This window comes from Ceratotherium simum, chromosome 25 (assembly GCF_057802395.1).
Source record: "Ceratotherium simum simum isolate JZ-2026a chromosome 25, ASM5780239v1, whole genome shotgun sequence".
Classification (NCBI taxonomy): domain Eukaryota; kingdom Metazoa; phylum Chordata; class Mammalia; order Perissodactyla; family Rhinocerotidae; genus Ceratotherium; species Ceratotherium simum.
The window spans coordinates 47,567,707-47,586,506 of record NC_141924.1 but is presented as its reverse complement, the minus strand read 5'-3'; the positions used below and the strand labels follow the sequence as shown (position 1 = coordinate 47,586,506).

The following is an 18,800-nucleotide window of genomic DNA, read 5'->3' as shown; positions in this document are numbered from 1 at the left end:
ATTTACCAAATGGAAAAAAGACTAGAGAAGAAAAAGTATGGGGGGAGGTATCCTTATTTTGCTCACCTTAAGTTTGACATGCTTATTAGAAATCTAAATTAAGTTGTGAGTCTTGAGTTCTGTGTAAGGAACCAACGATAAAAGTTGAGAGTCTTCAGAATGTAGGAAAAACTACCTAGAGAAAGTGTGTTCGTAGAGAGCATTCCAGTGATTAGAAGAAAAGAAGCAAGCAAAGGAGATGGAGAAGGAGTAGCCCTTGAAGTAGGAAGAAAACCCGAGGAGTGTGGTGACTTAAAAGCCAAGACAACAAAGCATGGCCAATGGTGTTGAACCATGCTGATGAGTCAAGTAAAATGAAGAGATCTGACCACTGGATTTTGGCAACATGTAGTGATGTGCTTTGACAAGCACAAGAGAAAATGTGATGCAAAGAATTGAACGCAGGACTACAGACATCTCAAGATACTTTACTGTGAGGAGCTGAGAAATGGAGGTAACAGAGGAATATGTGAGATCAAAGTAGGATTCTGAAAGATGAGGATACAAAGTCTGATCCAGTAGAGAGAGAAAAAAATAATGATATAACAGAGAATGTGTGTATTATAGGAGTAAAGTCTTTGAGAAAACAAGAGGGGATAGGATCCAGGGCATCTGTAGAAGTGTTGGCTTAGAAATATGAACATAAAATTTACAGTAATAGGAAGAAAGGTAGTGAGTATAAGTAGAGATGCAGGTAGATGAGTAGATTCAGTGATTAGATGGTGAGAGAGTTTCTGCCTAATATTGATTCTCTTTATCTCAATGAAGTATAAGGTATGAGGCATGATCAGTAAGACAAGAGGAGGGATGTTTGCGTAGGCAGTTTAAGGGGCAAAGAGAAGGTATAAAATAATCAATTGGGAGGATAGAAGGCAGTCATACTTGTTTTAGTCTGTTTGGGATGCTGTAACAAAAAGACCCTAGGCTTATAAACAACAGAAATTTATTTCTCACAGTTCTGGAGGCTGGGAAGTCCAAGATCAAGGTACCAGTAGATTCAGTGTCTGGTGAGGGCCCAATTCCTGGCCCTTGGATGGCCAAAAGCGGCAAGGGAGCTCTCAGGGTCTCTTTTATAAGGACACTAATTCCATTCATGAGGGCTCTGCCCTCATGTGCTAATCACCTCCCAAAGGCCCCACCTCCTAATACCATCATGTTGGGGGTTAGGATTTCAACATAAGGATTTCAAGGAGACACAAACCTTCAGTCTATATCAATATTTCAGAAGCACAGTAGCATAGCCGGGCCAGATGGATTGGCCATTTGATATTTGTGGCCTTGTGAGTGGGTGGCTGAGATAGGGTAGAAAAAAAGATGATAGGAGCCAAGGAGATCAAGGAACTTAAAGACCAGAGTGTTGGGTGGGAAGACTGCCTGTGTATTAGTGGTTAAGTTTGTAGCTAAACTAGTTCTTGGACTCGATATCCTGACTTTCCAGCTCAGTGGGCTACTATTTTACTGAGAAATGATTCAGATCATTACTCTTTTGTGCCACCTACCCCTCTAGTTAACATAAAAAAAAATAATTGTGGCCTGATATTTTTTGGTCCGTATATCCAAATTCTAGACTTTCATGGGCTGGTGCTTCTATCTCTCATATCCCTTTAATATTTAATTGTTAAATTTTTTGGCTTGTTTTTCCTTGTGTATGTGTTTTTTTTAACCATTTCCATCAATATGTGTTTATTAAAGGACAAAAGCCTACCTCTTAAATGGTAAAGGGAAGATGAAGGATGAGATTTGGAAATCCTGTTGCCTATAGAGCTGGGATGACCGGTGGCAAGGAGACCTGATCTATATTCACTCTAATAACAATCATAATAATAGCATTTGGATAGCCCTTTACATTTTGTGCTATGCTTTTATTTTCTTATATTTCATTTGATTTTGTAACTACCTTTTTCAGATGAAGAAACTGAGGTTCAGAGAGGTTAAGGGTCTTGACCAAGGACATATACCTAGTAAGTGGCAGAATTATTAACCACAGTATTCTGACAATGAGTCTTATATTTTTCACTGTAGAAGTTTACCTCTTCACTTTTTACACTCCATTATATCCAAAGTGATATCAAAGAAAAATTCTGCTCGGTAGAAAGTAGTGGCTGGGTGGAGGCCTCTTACAATGCAAAAACTTTTTGTATATGTTTAAAATCCAACAGTTAATGGGATTAGATATTTATCTACCATGTGCCGTGTTAGGTAATTCAAAGAACCCAGAAATGATTATGAAATCAGATTTAATCTAGTAGGGAAATAATGCGAGTCATCAAGAGGCATTTCTTGGACCCCCTCCCACATACCAGTTGTGCTTCCACAATGCTCTGAATTGACTAAATTGTATATGCAGAGAATGCAGTGCCAGTGAAATAGTGGACTCTTAGAGAATATTTGTCAAATAAAAGAATGAAAATAGTTAAACAAGCAATTATAGTAAGGTGGATGCTGTGATAAGGGGTACATGCTGTGATAAGAATGCATACTGAAGAAAGCTTCTGCAAGAAAGACTTCTTAAACTGATATACAGTTTGCTAGGCAAAAAACAGGAGTGTGGCGTTAGAAGGCAACATACAGAATGTATAAAGTCTCAGAGATGTGAGGAATGGCAAGTTTGAAGAACTGAAATCTAGTATGACTGATGGTTAGAATGCCAAGTGAAGAATGAGGAGATAGGCAGGGACAAGGTTAGCTCTTATTACAGAGGACTCTGTAAGGTGAGTTTAAGGAGTTTGGACGTTTTTCTTCCATGGGAAGCCACTGAGGAATATTAGCGGGACGTTGCCATAATCACTCTACATTTTAGAAGATTACTCTGCATTGTGGCAATTACATGAGGGAGGACCGAGATTGGAGGCTATTCCAGTGTTTAGGGGGAGAGGTGCTTATGGCCTGGACTGGAGTAGTGGCAATTTATATGGAGACAAGTGGACAAAATTTTTGAATATTTAGGAGCTTGTATTAACATGATTTAGTAACTCAGTGGATGTCAGCAGGGAGGAGCAGTGGGTAGAAGGGATGACTCCTCAGTTTCTAATTTGAGCAACTAGGTGGATGGTGGCTTCATTCTCTGAGATAGGACACTCTCTGAAGAAGGAATACGTTTGGCGGGGAAAGGACTCGAGTTCAGTTGTGCATATATTGAGCTTAAGATGCTTGTAAAGACAATCAAGTAGAGATAGTCAATGAATAAATATGCTAGTCAGAATCTCAAGAGGGCTTCTCTAGGCCAGGCTCATCAGCATACTCGTCATAACTGGAGCCACAGGAGTAAAATACGTTTCTTAAGAAATGTATATAGAGCAAGAAGAGAAGAGGGCATAGGGCAGAATCCTGAGGAACCTCAACGTTTCAGGAATAGATAGAGGAAAAGAATCCTGTAAAGAAGCCCAAGAAAGGACAAGCAGAGAGGTAGAAGGCAGAGAGAGCAAGTGAGCAAATGATGCGAGAATTCAAAAGAGGACGACGACTTCCAGTTTTGCGGTGCCCCTGCAGGAAGCTTTTCTTGCAATGACCCTTGAGCAATAGATATCATTTACAAGAAGAGACGCAGTGGGAACCTATTCCAAGCAAATAAAAGGAAACAAACAATGCATGGGAGGACACTTCACAGTTGAATTTGACTGAAATGTAGGGTCAAGAGGACTAGAGAGAAAGCTGACAAGACAGGTGTGCCGTGTTGTGGACAACCTTGGCTTCTGGGTGAGTTGTTGCTATCTACTCTATAGGTGAGGAAAACCACTGTGTTGGTGCTAAGGGAAAGATGAGAATATAAAACATGCTCTGAACCCTGGAATACCTTACCACTTTATTGTGGAAACAAGATCTAAGCACCTGAAAAGAATAAAAATTCAAGGTAATATCTGATTAATGAGCACAAAACTAAATTCAATAGGAATTTTAACAGTAGCAAAGTCAGTTTGAATTGGAATAGTAGTTTTGCCCAGATTTGAATTGTCCTGATTAAATAATAATGCCAGCTAGTCATTATCTTCAAAAAAGAAAAAATGGGTCTAGTTTGAATGCTCTTTATAAAGAATATTCTCTTTGTGGATATAACTCTCAAATTCATTTGTTCACAAGACCTGTACTGTAGTTGTTTTTACTTGATGATCTTTGATGTAAACTCAGACTTCTTTGTCTGAAAGACAGCGATAGTTCCAAAGATTTTAAAGGAATATATACTCACAACCACAGATATTGATGCGTTTACCTAACATTCATTTAATAAGTATATGTTGAATGGCTATTATGTGTCAGTGATGTATAGTGGGTAAGGGAATGGACTACATGTTGAAACACACCTGAACTCAAGTCCCACTTCTGCCACTCTGAATGGAAGGAAAAAAGTTTCGGTCTCAGGATAGTTTATACTGAATGCTGTATGCATTATGATTTTTTGAAGGAAGTTTCAGTTATTATGTATTCAATTGATAATGCTACTGTCAAATTTAATTGGTATTTGTTAAGTCTATAGGGGAGAGAGATGAGGAATGATTTTAAAGCATTTAGCTAAGCCTCAAAGTGAATCATCCACTTTTAGAGGACTAAGAATTGGCCATCAAGTTTTGCTGAATGGTATGTGGCATTGTCACTAGATGTCACTATTGCACAACATTGCTCCAAAAGGATAAACCCAAAATACAGTATTCAGTACAAGAACACACCAGGGAAAAACAAGTTGTTCTCTTAAGTGATATACATATGTACATACACGACGTTTATAGAAGATGTGAGGTTCCCAAGCAGCATGTGCTGGAATGCTCTCTCCCGGTTTCTTTACAGTAGGGCCATAAGAGAGTAGAAGCATAGACATAAAACTGATAAAGCCTTAGACCATCTTAACATCCTCCCTCCCTACCTCATTTTATAGGTTTGGAATTGAGGTACAGGGAGATGTACTGACAAGAAATTTACTCATTACTATGTAGCAAATTAAAAACAGCTTAATTGCCCAACTCTTTTTACAGTGCGACAGTGTCCATTATTAGTGTGTACAAAGAGACATTCAATAAAACCAGGTGAAAACAGGACCTCTAAATCTTTCAAAGTTTTCCACTACTTTAAAAGCAAAACTTAGCAATATGATAACAGTACATACTTCTAATAGAAATAATCACTTAAGTACCATAGCTTTTGCTATGGACTATACAGACTTCTCACTTCCCCCATAATAGCAGGGCATGTAGTATCTGTGTATTTATACTTTGCCTCATTCCAAAAAGGATTCGAAGAAGCTTATTGAAATAAATATAGCATAAAATAAAAAAAATTTAAAAACTGAGGTGATCATAAATGTAAGATACTGGAATATAAATCACTGTGAAGTCTTCTTTTTGTTAGTATACAAACAGCCTGCCACAATGTCCAGTAAACTCACATTTGGCTGGCTGTTCTCAAATTTTATTCTGTTTTCTCTAGCTGTGGGCACAAAATAAGAAACATAGGTAGTACTATGCCCACTAAAAGATGATGAGAGATGGTAATTTACCCAAGATCTTACAACTAGTATATTTTTTTATTTCAAAGCCCTTATTCTTTCCATTATGCCAGCTATCCAGACATATAATGTGAGGACTCCTAACAGGATGCAGTCACTGGAACCCTTAGACACCCAGATTAGCACAGTTACTTCTGAGTTATACAGGCAGGCTTTTGCTTATATCAAATTTATTTCAAATAATTGCATAGAGCTGTTGACAAAAGGTTTTTCTATAAAAAATTGACTCCTAAAAAAACAGCTATTAAGAGAAAAAAATTCATGAGTTTAATTTTTCCACATTTTAAATTAAAAATTTATGTTATATTAAGGAAATAGGCATTTTAAAAATTGGTCAGATAAGAGAGAAAGAGGAATCCAGGGGAAGGGAGAAGTCCAAAGGAAAGTCAAGATAAGGAGATATCTAGACAGAGAAGAAAGGGTACAGGCACAGTATTAAAAAGAGGGAAAGGGGCAATGGGGAGAGAGCTGAGGCCAACATATCCTGTCCAGCCTGCTTCTGACCCCACGTTACTCTTGTCTAGTTGTTCCTCTTCAACTTCCTCCATTAAAGTTGTACCAAAATGCTATCCTAGCTGGGGTCCTAGTTCTTCAAAACTTCTACTTTTAGTTTTTCTTCTGTAGGAGCAGAACCTTTTTCTAAGTTCTCCTGTTGATTCCTTATCTGTCTTTGAAGCATAACCATTAAGGATTTTATTCATTCTATAATTTGCTTCATTTTTCTTAATGTATTTGAAAAACTTATTCTTGGTGTTAGAATCTCTTAGTCTTCTACCAAATATGCCTTTCTTATTAACCATGCAGAATGTTTTTATGTTTGTTGTCATTTTGAGTGTCTGGCATTTTTTATTCTCAGTTCACTCAGTGTCTATTCCACATATGTTTATTGAGTGCCTACCACAGGCTAGGTACTATGCAGATCAAGGGTGAAACCAGATATAGTCCCTCCTCTCATGGAGCACACAGGCGTCCAGTTCCACCCAAGATGGACTAGGCCACTACAACCTCTTTTCCACTGCTCACAACCAAAAACTATGGATAAAATGCAAAGAGCGACTACCCGAGGACTCTGAGAAGTAAGCAAAAGCAGGTGGGTTGTGAAGGAGAGTCAGACCTACAGGGGTGGATTTTTCTTGCTGTTGCATCTTTGACCTGAAGGCAGGCCCCAGTCATGCACCTGTGCAAGGACAGCAGAGGAGGCCAAACTATAATAGAAAACCTGTTTTTATGGCCTGCAGAGCTGGGAAAATAGACCCTATAGTCCAAAGAGAGTGTGAGGAATCATTTTGTTGTCTTTTTTTTTTCTAGCAGGTTTTCCCGGAGGGCAGGCCATATTTATGGCATTATGGGCAGCTAAAATGTAGACGAAAAAACATTTTCTGACTAGAGAAACCAGGAAAAGAGACCTTGAGAAATATAGAGTGTATGTCGGGGGTTGGGGGACATGGATTCAAGAGAGGAGAAAGCTGGAGAATAGAGTTCCTTAATTCTGTGTATGAACCTCAGCAAGTATCTTAGGTCTCCTCCAGCTGTGAATGCATGAGACAGGCCCAAAGCAGCATAGCAGTGGCTTTAGGAACCGAAGTAAGATTTAAAAAAAAACAAAAAGACACTGCCCCAGTCACAGACTAAACCCTGAGTGGCTCATGCATGGGACAGATCAAAGGCAGCATAGCAAAGGCTTTGGAAACAACTGAGATTAGGACCAATGCCCACAGAAAATAAGAGAGAGTTTATGACCTGCATCTAACCAAGTTGATTGCCTGCTAAAACAAACAAACAAATTTTAAATATTCCTCAGAGGATTTTAACAGGATCCAGAGTCTACACAACAAAATGTCCAAGATTATCCAGAAGTACTTGACATATGAAGAAACAAGAAATTATTGTCTTAAGGGAAAAGAAAATCAACAGATGCCAACCCAAGATGACACATGTTGGAATTATCAGACAAAGATTTTAAAGCAGCCATTATAACTGTGTTTCATGTACTAAAAATAAGCATAGTCATAATGAGTGGGAAGATACTTGTTCACAGCAGAAAAATAGAAACAGTAAAAAAGAAGCAAGTCAGAGTGATGTCAGCATCATAGCAGAGTGAGGTGTTCCCTTAGTCTTTTCCCCCTAAGTTACAACCAAATGGACATTCATTAACCAACAGAGGATTCCCTACAAAGTACAATAGGACATCTGAGAGATCCATGCAGCCATACATCTGAAGGTGGGGGTACTGGATCCCTGGGAAGCAGTGGAAGAAGGTGAGTGGATCTCCTCCTCCTCTTCAGCAGCAGTGATCTAGGTCATGGGTCCTCATGCAGCAGCCAGTGTGTGACTGTAAGAGGAAGTGGGGGAGCAGGCAAACCTGTGCATGAAATGCTTTTGCTTTTGGAATTGCAGCCCAGCCTTTGGGAATGCTCTACACCAAATGGCATGGCTCAGCCACCATGTGGGCACCCCCACCAAGTGCAGCAGCCCAGGCAAAGAGCCCATGAGTGCAGAGCAGGTCTGTGGGTATGAAAGAAAGTGCCCCTCCCCTCTTCTTCTGCTTAGTGCACCAGCTTGGCTGGTCCCTGGCCAAGGCAGTGGTTCTGCACCAGAGTGCCTGTGCATGCATGTGTGACCTGCCAAGTGGCTATGGCCAGCAGGCAAATGCAGACAAGGTCTATTGGCACAACTTCCAGCAGATGCAGCAGCCTCAGAAAACACAGCCCCTTGCCCCACCCCTGGAGGTGGCAGGTGGAATCTGTGACCTAATAGTACCACTATGTGCCAGCAAAGGGTCACTTCATTAAACACCATGAAGAACTACATTAACACTCCAGAGCAGAAGGAAAAGTCTCCAGAAACCAATCATGAACTCACAGAAATTTACAATCTAAATGACAGAGAATTCAAAATAGTTATAGAGAAACTCGAGTTACAAGAAAACTCAGAAAGACAGTTCAATGAACTCAGGAATAAAATTAATGAGCAGAAGGAATTCTTCACCAAAGAAATTGAAACTCTAAAAAAAACCAAACAGAAATTCTGGAGATGAAGAACACAATTAATGAGATAGAAAACAATCTGGAAATCTTAAAAAACAGAGTTGACGTTATGGAGGACAGAATTAGTAATTTATAGGACAGAAATATAGAAATCCTTCAGGTGGAGGAGGAGAGATAACAAAGACAAAAAAAATGAAGAAACTCTTCAAGAAATATCCAACTCAATTAGGAAATGCAACATACGGATTATAGGTATTCCAGAGGGAAAAGGGTGGGAGAAAGGAGCAGAAAGCTTATTTGAAGAAATAATAGCTGAGAACTTCCCAAACCTGGGAAAATTCTATATGCCAACAAGTTGGATAACCTAGAAGAAATGGAAAAATTCTTAGACTCATACAACCTCCCAAAACTGAATCAAGAAGAAATAGAGAATTTGAGTAGTCCAATCACAAGCAAAGAGATTGAAACAGTAATCCAAAAACCCCCCAAAAACAAAAGTTAAGGACCAGATGGCTTCTCTGGAGAATTCTACCAAACATTTAAAGAAGACTTAATACATATCTTTCTCAAACTATTCCCCTAAAGTAAAGAAGATGGAACACTTCCTAACTTGTTCTATGAGCCAACATCACCCTGATACTGAAACCAGACAGGTATAACACAAAGAGGGAAAATTACAGGCCAGTACCACTGATGAACATAGATGCAAAAATCCTCAGCAAATGTTGGCAAACCGAATACAGCAATACATTTAAAGGATCATACACCATGACCAAGTGGGATTTATTCCAGGGATGCAGGGATGGTTCAACATCTGCAAATCAATCAATATAATACACCACATTAACAAAATGAGGAATAAAAATCACGATCATCTCAATAGATGCAGAGAAAGCATTTGACAAGATCCAAGATCCATTTATGATAAAAACTCTCAATAAAATGTGTATAGAAGGAAATTACTTCAAGATAATAAAGGCCATATATGAAAAACCCACAGCCAACATCATACTCAATGGGGAAAAACCAAAAGCTGTCCCTCTGAGACTAGGAACAAGACAAGGGTGCCCACTCTCAGGACTCCTATTCAACATAGTACTGGAGGTTTGGGCCAGAGCAATTAGACAAGAAAAAGAAATAAAAGTATCCAAATTGGAAAGGAAGAAGTTAAACTCTCGCTGTTTGTGGATGACATGATCCTATATATAGAAAACCCTAAAGAATCCACCAGAAAGCTATTAGAAATAATCAACAACTACCGCAAAGTTTCAGAGTACAAAATCATCTTACAAAAATCAGTTGCATTTCTATACACTAATAACAAACTAGCAGAAAGAGAACTCAGGAATACAATCCCATTTACAGTCACAACAAAAAGAATAAAATGTCCAGGAATAAATTTCACAGAGGAGATGAAAGACTTATAGAATGAAAATTATAAGACATTATTGAAATAAATCAAAGATGATATAAAGAAATGGAAAGATATTCCATGCTCATGGATTTGAAAAATAAATGTAGTTAAAATGTCCATATTACCTAGAGCAATCTACAGATTCAGTGCAATCCCAATCACATTCTTCAAGGAGATAGAACAAAGAATCCTAAAATTTATATGGAACAACAAAAAGACATCAAATAGTGAAAGTAATCCTGGGAAAAAATAATAAAGCTAGAGCTGTCACTCCCTGACTTCAAAATATACTACAAAGCTATAGGAATAAAACAGCATGGTACTGGCACAAAAACAGACACACAGATCAATGGAACAGAATTGAAAGCCCAGAAATAAAACCACCCATCTATGGACAGCTAATCAACAAAGGAGCCAAGAACATGCAGTGGAGAAGAGAAAGTCTCTTCAATAAATGGAGTTGGGAAAACTGGACAGCCACATGCAAAAGAATGAAAGTAGACTGTTTTCTTACACCATACACAAAATTTAACTCAAAATGGATTAAAGACTTGAATGTGAAACTTGAAATCATAAAACTCCTCAAAGAAACTATAGGCAGTACACTCTGTGACATCGGTCTTAGCAGCATCTTTTCGAATACCATGTCTACTCAGTCCTGGGAAACAAAATAAAAAATAAATGGGACTGCATCAGACTAAAAAGTTTCTGCAAGACAAAGGAAACCAAGAACAAAATGAAAAGACAACACACCAACTGGGAGAAAATATATAAAAATCATATATCCAACAAGGGGTTAATTTCCAAAATATATGAAGAGCTCATACAACTCTGCAGCAACAAAAATGAACAACGCGATTAAAAAATGGGCAGAGCATATGAACAGACATTTTTCCAAAGAAGTTATACAGATGGCCAACAGCCACATGAAAAGATGTTCAACATCACTAATTATTGGGGAAATGTAAACCCAACTACAGTGAACTATCATCTCACCCCTGTCAGAATGGCTATAATTACTGAGACAAAAAATAAAAAATGTTGGAGAGGATGTGGAGAAAAGGGAACCCTCATACACTGCTGGTGGGAATGCAAACTGGTGCAGCCACTATGGAAAACAGTATGTAGTTTTCTCAAAAAATTAAAAATACAAATACCATTTGATCCAGCTATCCCACTACTGTGTATTTATCCAAAACACTTGAAATCAACAATTCAAAGAGATTTATGCACCCCTGTGTTCATTGCAGCATTATTTACAATAGCCAAGACATGAAAGCAACCCAAGCGCCCATGAATGGATGAATGGATAAAGAAGATATGGTATAGGGCCGGCCCCGTGGCTTAGCGGTTAAGTGTGTGTGCTCCGCTGCTGGTGGCCCGGGTTCGGATCCCGGGCGCGCGCCGACGCACCGCTTCTCCGGCCATGCTGAGGCTGCGTCCCACATACAGCAACTAGAAGGATGTGCAGCTATGACATACAACTATCTACTGGGGCTTTGGGGGGATAATAAATAAATAAAATCTTTAAAAAAAAAAAAGAAGATATGGTATATATATACAATGGAATACTACTCAGCCACAAAAAAGACAAAGTTGTCCCATTTGCAACAACATGGGTGGACCTTGAGGGTATTATGTTAAGCAAAATAAGTCAGCCAGTGATAGACAAGCATGGCATGATTTCACTCATACGCATAAGATAAACTAACACATGGATAAAGAGAACAGATTAGTGGGTACCAGAGGGGATGGGGGTGGAGGGCTAGGCAAAAGGGGTAAAGGGGCATGTATATATGATGACGGATAAAAATTAGACTATTGGTGGTGAGCACGATGCAGTCTATTCAGAAACTGATAAATAATAATGTACACCTGAAATTACACAATGTTGTAAACCATTATGACCTCAATAAAATTTTTAAAAATCTGTAAATAACTTATACAATAGGGAAATGGTTAAGTATATTAGAAAATGATCTGAATGAACTTTATGTAGCTATTAAAATAACTGATTAGAACATAGGAAATATGTCCTATAGAATTTTGAGCAAAAAGAATGTTTTCCAATAAAAAAAAGAATCACTGTCAAAATTCAAAACATCATGATAGCTTTGTTGTTTCTAGAAAAATAGAACTCCTTAACACTCTGTAATTGGTTTGGTAAAAATTTCTGCCTGTGAGGAAACTTCTCCCAACCCCATTTACCATTAGCTCCCATATTCTTGGGTTATGATTCATTGAGATTAATATTAGAATATTTTCATTGTAGTTATGCCAAGACAGACTAAAAACACTTAGCTGGGGAAATTCTGTGACTTTTAGTTCCAGGATCCTTATAGTGTTTCCCAGCTGTACTCCAAAGCCCTCATTTATTTTTCTGTTATTTTATTTTTGCCAAGATGTTTTTCAGTAATCACAACTTGCAAAATATGCTTGTTCATCCCAGTGAGTTTCCAGAAGTAAATGCTCAGAAATAACTTCTATACTGTAGATATTCAGAAGAGTATTTTGTATAAAACAAAACTTAGTAATAACATTAAGTGCTAAGAATAATCTCTTAAATAAATGTATTTATTTAGGTCTATGAAAGCTTTATGAAGCTCAAGATTTTTGGTTTGTTTCATGTTCATATAACTAGTTTCCTTCTCAGAGAGGTGAAGAAACATGCAGTAAGACATTTGTTGAAGAGCTTTATTGCAGCATGATCCAAATTAACCCTTAAAACCTGCTACTACTCTGTAGCCTTCCATGTGTTTTCTTTGTGGTTTCTAAGTGATGATATATCAAGCTGTGTGCTTAAAGAAAGCCCCTGATTCTTACTGGGGAAATTCAGAATTATTTATTAAGGCCTTCATAATAGCTATACAAAAATTATTCATGAGTGAATGAGTCTGTTTGGTCAATGAGGTTAACCTTTGAAATGTGTACTTTCTCATGTAAGAATAAAACAGCCTTTGTGTTTAAATTTAGGTATACAAGATAAAGAAGCAAGTAAAAAAAATTTGAACTAAAAAATACAGTAAATTAAAAATTCACTGGATAGACTCAATAGCAGAATGGAAATAAATGAGGAAAGAATTCATGAACTGGATGATAGATAAATAGAAATTGTCTAATCTGAGGAATAGAGTGAGAAAAAGTTTGAAAAATGAAATGAACAGCTCCTCAAAGCCCTGTGGGACGCTATTATGGAGTCTACAGCCTAATGGGGCAAACACATTAAACAGTCACTCTGATGAATACATAATTACAAACTGAGGTCAACGTTCTAAAGAAAATGATCAGTGTACCATAAGGGCACATAAAAACTGGACCTGACTTGACCTTGGGGCGGAGCTGGTGTCATAAATATTTCTCTGAGGACATGGTCCTTGAGCTGAGAGATAGAAAAGGGGAGATTGGTGGTGAAGAGAGTTTCAATTAGAAGGGAAAAGCAAGTGTTAAGGCCCTGCAGAAGGAACATGGCAATTTCAAGGAACTGAAAGAAAGAATGGCTAGGAAAAAAAAATAGATGAGGAATGATATGAAATGAGGCTAGAGAGGGAGCAAGGGACCAGATTGTGCAGAATTCTGTAGGTCATTGCAATGGATTGAATGTGTGTCCCCCCCAAATTCATATATTGAAATCTTAAGTGCTAATTTGATGGTATTAGGAGGTGAGGCCTTTGGGAAGTAATTAGGTCACGAGGGTAGAATCTTTATAAAGGGATTGGTGCCCTTATAAAAGGGACTTCAGAGAGCTCTCTTTTTGCCACATGAGGACAGAACAAGAGTCAGCAGTCTGCAACCAGCACCCAACTGTACTAGGACCCTGACCTCAGATGTCTTGCCTCCAGAACTGTGAGGAATAAATTTCTGTTGTTTATAAGCCACCCAGTCTATGGTACCTTGTTAGAGTAGTAAAACTAAGACAATCATGTTAAACACTTTTGTCTTTATCCTAAAGCCAGTGAGGAGTATTGGGACACTCAACTGGTAGAGGTTTGAGGGACAGAATCTTCAGGATCCCCAACTTTTAGCAGTTGAGTAGAGAAGGATGAGCCTAGAAAGGAGACAGGGAAGGAATAAGAAGAAAGATAGAGGGGAAATGAGAGAGTGGTTTAACAAGAGCCAAAAGTAGAATGTTTCATCATGTCATATGGTCACTTATAGATTATTTATGACCTTAGCTAGATTTATTTTCTGGAGTGAAAGGAGTAGAACCTCAACTGGAGAACATTTGGAATGAGTGATTCATGGGGAAAAAGAGACTTTGATGGGAATCAGCACCTCTCCAAAACATTTATTGGTTAAGGGGAGAGGACAGATGGGGCAGTAACTGAATGGGGATGTGGGTTTCTGGGAAACCTTTATTAAGATGAGCTCATTTGAAAGTCATTGGGAAGGATCTAGTTGAAAGGAAGTGAGAGATGAGGGTTAGTTGATACAGGCAGAGAAGGGTCCTTTATAGTATGAAATTCTTGAGAATACAGGAAATAATATAAAATACAAGTGGTCTGATTACCTTGGATAGGAGGAAGGACATTTCTTTAATGTAAGAAGAGAGAAGAAGGAGAGGAAGATAGGTTTGTAGATGGAAGTTGGAGGTAAGGTTGTCTACTGAGAATGAAGGGGAATATGTGGAGGATCGTGGTTTGAGAAGAGTGGAATAGTCGCGAGGGAAAGTGAATTGACAGAATGTGTATGTTAGGGTTGGTGCATTTTAAAGGCCCACCTGAGGCTGGTAGTTGTGAATTGATAGTGATGCCAGGTTACTCTAGTGTATCTTTCCATAGCAGTATTCAGCTGCCCCATTAAGTGAACGGAGAAATGGGGTAATATAGTTGGTGCAGGATTGAGATTTTTCTGGAAAGGTGCAACAACAAAACAACAATAAACGTATTTCAAAGGAGTTTAGGATATTAGTGATGTTTTGGGGATGATGATCACAGATATTGAATACAAAAGGGGGCGATGAAGGGAAAGGGCTAAAGGTCTCATTGTGCTGCACATCCTCACAAGGTTGAGGAATAATTGGAGGAGATGAAGTGAATGTAATTGAACAAGCAAACTGAAAGAAGATGAGGTAGTATTCAGAGAGGTGGATGCTTCAATTTGTGATTATTCATAGTAGAACATATCAGATGGTGGAAGGATCCAGTATGGCCTTTCCTTTATGGAAGGGAAGTAAAGAATTGACGAACCAAGGTAGTAGAGGAATTATCCACATGTATATTTAAGACTCACAGGGATTACAGATTTTGGGTCCAAGTGCTCATATCTTTGGTGAATAATGGAAAGGGACCAAGATGAGGTCAGTAAATAAGTAAATAACAGTGACTAGAAGAGGGAGAAAGTGGTATTGTCAAATTCTACAAGCTTCAAAGAAACAAAATTTTAAAAACTAGTGTTTAGAAATAGCACTGGGATGTCAGAAGGAATGTAAGTAAATCAACAGCTATTATGTGAGAGGACTGTCGGGGAAAGAGTGGTTTCAGATAGGACACAGAATTTGAGAGAAGGCTCTCAGAAGAGGTTGAGAGTTTGTAATTGTCTAGCAGAAGTTCCAGAGTGCTCAGTGAAAGGGGTTGGATCAGAGGCTATGAAATGATGGCCAGAGTTCTTAACTTCTTTATAAATGATTTCCAGTGAGCTATTTCTAAATAATTTTAGCTTTCTATGACTTATTCATTATTTATACTCTACTTTCAAGTTTTTCCTAAGGCCCTTATTTTTTTTTTTTTATTGATGTTTTAATGGTTTCTAACATTGTGAAATTTTGGGTTGTACATTTTTGTTTGTCCATCACCATATATATGACTTCCTTCACCCCTTGTGCCCACCCCTCACCCCCCACCCCCCACTGCCACCCCCACTGCCCCTGGTAACCACAGTCCAGTTTTCTCTGTCCATGTGTTGGTTTATATTCCACATATGAGTGAGATCATACAGTGTTTGTCTTTCTCTTTCTGGCTTATTTCACTTAACATAATACGCTCCAGGCCCATCCATGTTGTTGCAAATGGGACGATTTTGTCTTTTTTTATGGCTGAGTAGTATTCCATTGTATATATATATACCACATTTTCTTAATCCAATTGTCTGTCGAGGGACACTTAGGTTGCTTCCACTTCTTGGCTATGGTGAATAATGCTGCAATGAACATAGGGGTGCATAAGCCTCTTTGGATTGTTGATTTCAGGTGCGTTGGATAGATTCCCAGTAGTGGGATGGCTGGATCATAGGGCATCTCTATTTTTAATTCTTTGAGGACTCTCCATACCGTTTTCCATAGAGGCTTCACCAATTTGCATTCCCACCAGCTGTGTATGAGGGTTCCTGTTTCTCCACATCCTCTCCAACATTTGTTGTTTTTTGTCTTGGTGATTATAGCCATTCTAACAGGCGTGAGGTGGTATCTTAGTGTTGTTTTGATTTGCATTTCCCTGATGATTAGTAATGTTGAGCATCTTTTCATGTGCCTATTGGCCATCTGTATATCTTCCTTGGAGAAGTGTCTGTTCATTTCCTCTGCTAAGGCCCTTATTTCCTTTCTAAAATAGAAAAGCCAAAAAGTGAGTTAGATATTTGATGGATTTTTTTCCCTCTTTTTAAAAATAGATTTAAGTTATTATAGCCATTTTCTAAATGTTAGCACCTAAACTCTGTGAGATCTTTGGTCTATGTCTGGCACAGTGTCTGACATATTATAGGCACTGTAGTTTTATGAGTGTGGGATCTGGAGCCACACTGCCTGATTTTGGCCCCCACTCCTTTTTTTTTTTTTTTGGTGAGGAAGATTAACTCTGAGCTAACATCCATTGCCAATCCTCCTCTTTTTGCTGAGGAGGATTGGCCCTGGGCTAACATCCCTGCCCATCTTCCTCTACTTTATATGTGGGATGCCTGCCACAGCATCGCTTGATAAATTGTGGGTATGTCCGCACCCAGGATCTGAACCTGCAAACTCTGGGCTGCCAAAGCAGAGAACACAAACTTAACCACTATGCCACTGGGCCGGCCCCAACCCACTCTTTTTTTTTTTTATAGCTATGTAACCTTGGAAATGAGAGGAAAGCATGGGCAATAAGAGTGAGCCAAGGGGAAATGGTAAGGTATCCCTGATCTGGAAGAACAAGTGAGGCTACCATAATTTATTGGGGACATCATCTAAGGCAAAATCCCTGGAGAACTATTCCCTAGGAACCGGGACAAATTGAGGTAAAACTAAGTGTTACAAAGCTGTCTCAGCTGAGCTCAGTCTCTGATTTGCTTAAAGTGATTAGCGCTCCCTCCACTCCACATAGTTCTCTCTGGAGGAAGCTATCATCTGGAGACTGTACAATTTTTTTATACACAATATCAAGCTTTCAATAAAAATTACTGGTCATGCTAGTTAATAGACAATACTATGTGACCACAAGCGAAGATAGAAAATAGACAATAGATTCTTTAAATAAAGTGAATTTATCAAGGCCTGGGTACAAAGAAAATAAACAACAATTACTTATATTTCTGTATACCAGCAAAAAACAAATAAGGAATTTTTTAAAATGATACTATTTTGATAACATCCAAAAAAAATCAATACCTAGAAATAAGCCTACCGAGAAATGAGCCTAATGAAAGATGTGCAAGATCTCTACACTAAAAACTACAAAACATTATTAAGATAAAGAAAATGTCAACAAATGGAAAGATATACAATGTTTAAGGATTGGAAGACTCCATACTTTTAAGATGTCAGTTCTTCCCAAATTGATCTGTAGATTCAGTGCAATTTCAGTCAAAATTCCAGCAGGGGTGTGTGTGTGTGTGTGTGTGTGTGTGTGTGTGTGTGTGTGTATGAGAATTAACAGCTTGATTCTAAAAATTATGTGGAAATACAAAGAGCCAAAGAGTCAATCCAACTTTGAAGAAGAACAAAACTGGAGAATTTACAACAGCAGATCTCAATACCTATTATATGACCACAAGTGCAGTGTTGGTGTAAGGACAGAAAAATAGGTCAATTGTGCAGAATAGAATCCAAAAATAAATTCAAATAAATATGGTCACCTGATTTACAACAAAGGTGACACTGCAGTGCAATGGGTAACGAATGATCTTTTTAATAAATGGTCCTGAGTCAATTATATATCAATATGGGAAAAAGTGAATTTGTATCTCTTCCTCACACTGTATGTAAAAATCAGTTCCAAATGGATCATAGACCTAAAAGTGAAAGGCAAAACACTAATGCTTCTAGAAGAATGTATAGGAGAATATTTTAGTTATCTCAAGGTTGGCAAAGATTTCTAAAACAATAAAAGTTCTAACCATAAAGGAAGGAAAGGATAAATTGGACAACATTAAAATAAAAACTTCTGTTCATTCAGAGACATCATCAGAGTGAAAAGACAAGCCACAGAGTGGGAGACTATATTGGCTATTTATATATCTAATAAAAGATCCACTTCTAGGATACATAAAGAACTCCAACAAATCAGTAAGAAAAAGACAGCCAATATATTTTTTTAAATGGGAAAGAGATTTGAACAGACACTTTGCTAAACAAGATATTCAAATAGTCAATAAACATCTAAAAATATATCAGTCATCAGAAAAATGCAACTTAAATCCTCAATGCAGTATCATCAGAATAACTAAAAGGAAAAAGGCAGACAATACCAAGGTTAACAAGGATTTGAATAACATTAAAGAGTACTTGGTTCAAATTCCAGCTATGCCACTTGCTAGCTGTGTGTCTTTGGGAAAATTACTTAACGTTCATGGGTCTCAGTTTCAACATCTGTAAAATAAGGATAATAATAGTAAATAACTCATAGAGTTATTGTGAGAATCGAATGAGATGATTCATGTTAAGTGCTTAACATAGTCCAAC

General features: G+C 38.1%; 1 long non-coding RNA gene across 2 annotated transcripts in view; it reads left to right on the top strand.

The window, feature by feature from the left end:
* LOC106801860 (uncharacterized) overlaps positions 1–18,800 on the top strand; it is a 43,546-nt gene that overhangs the window by 2,391 nt on the left and 22,355 nt on the right. The gene's annotated exons all lie outside the window — the stretch shown is intronic.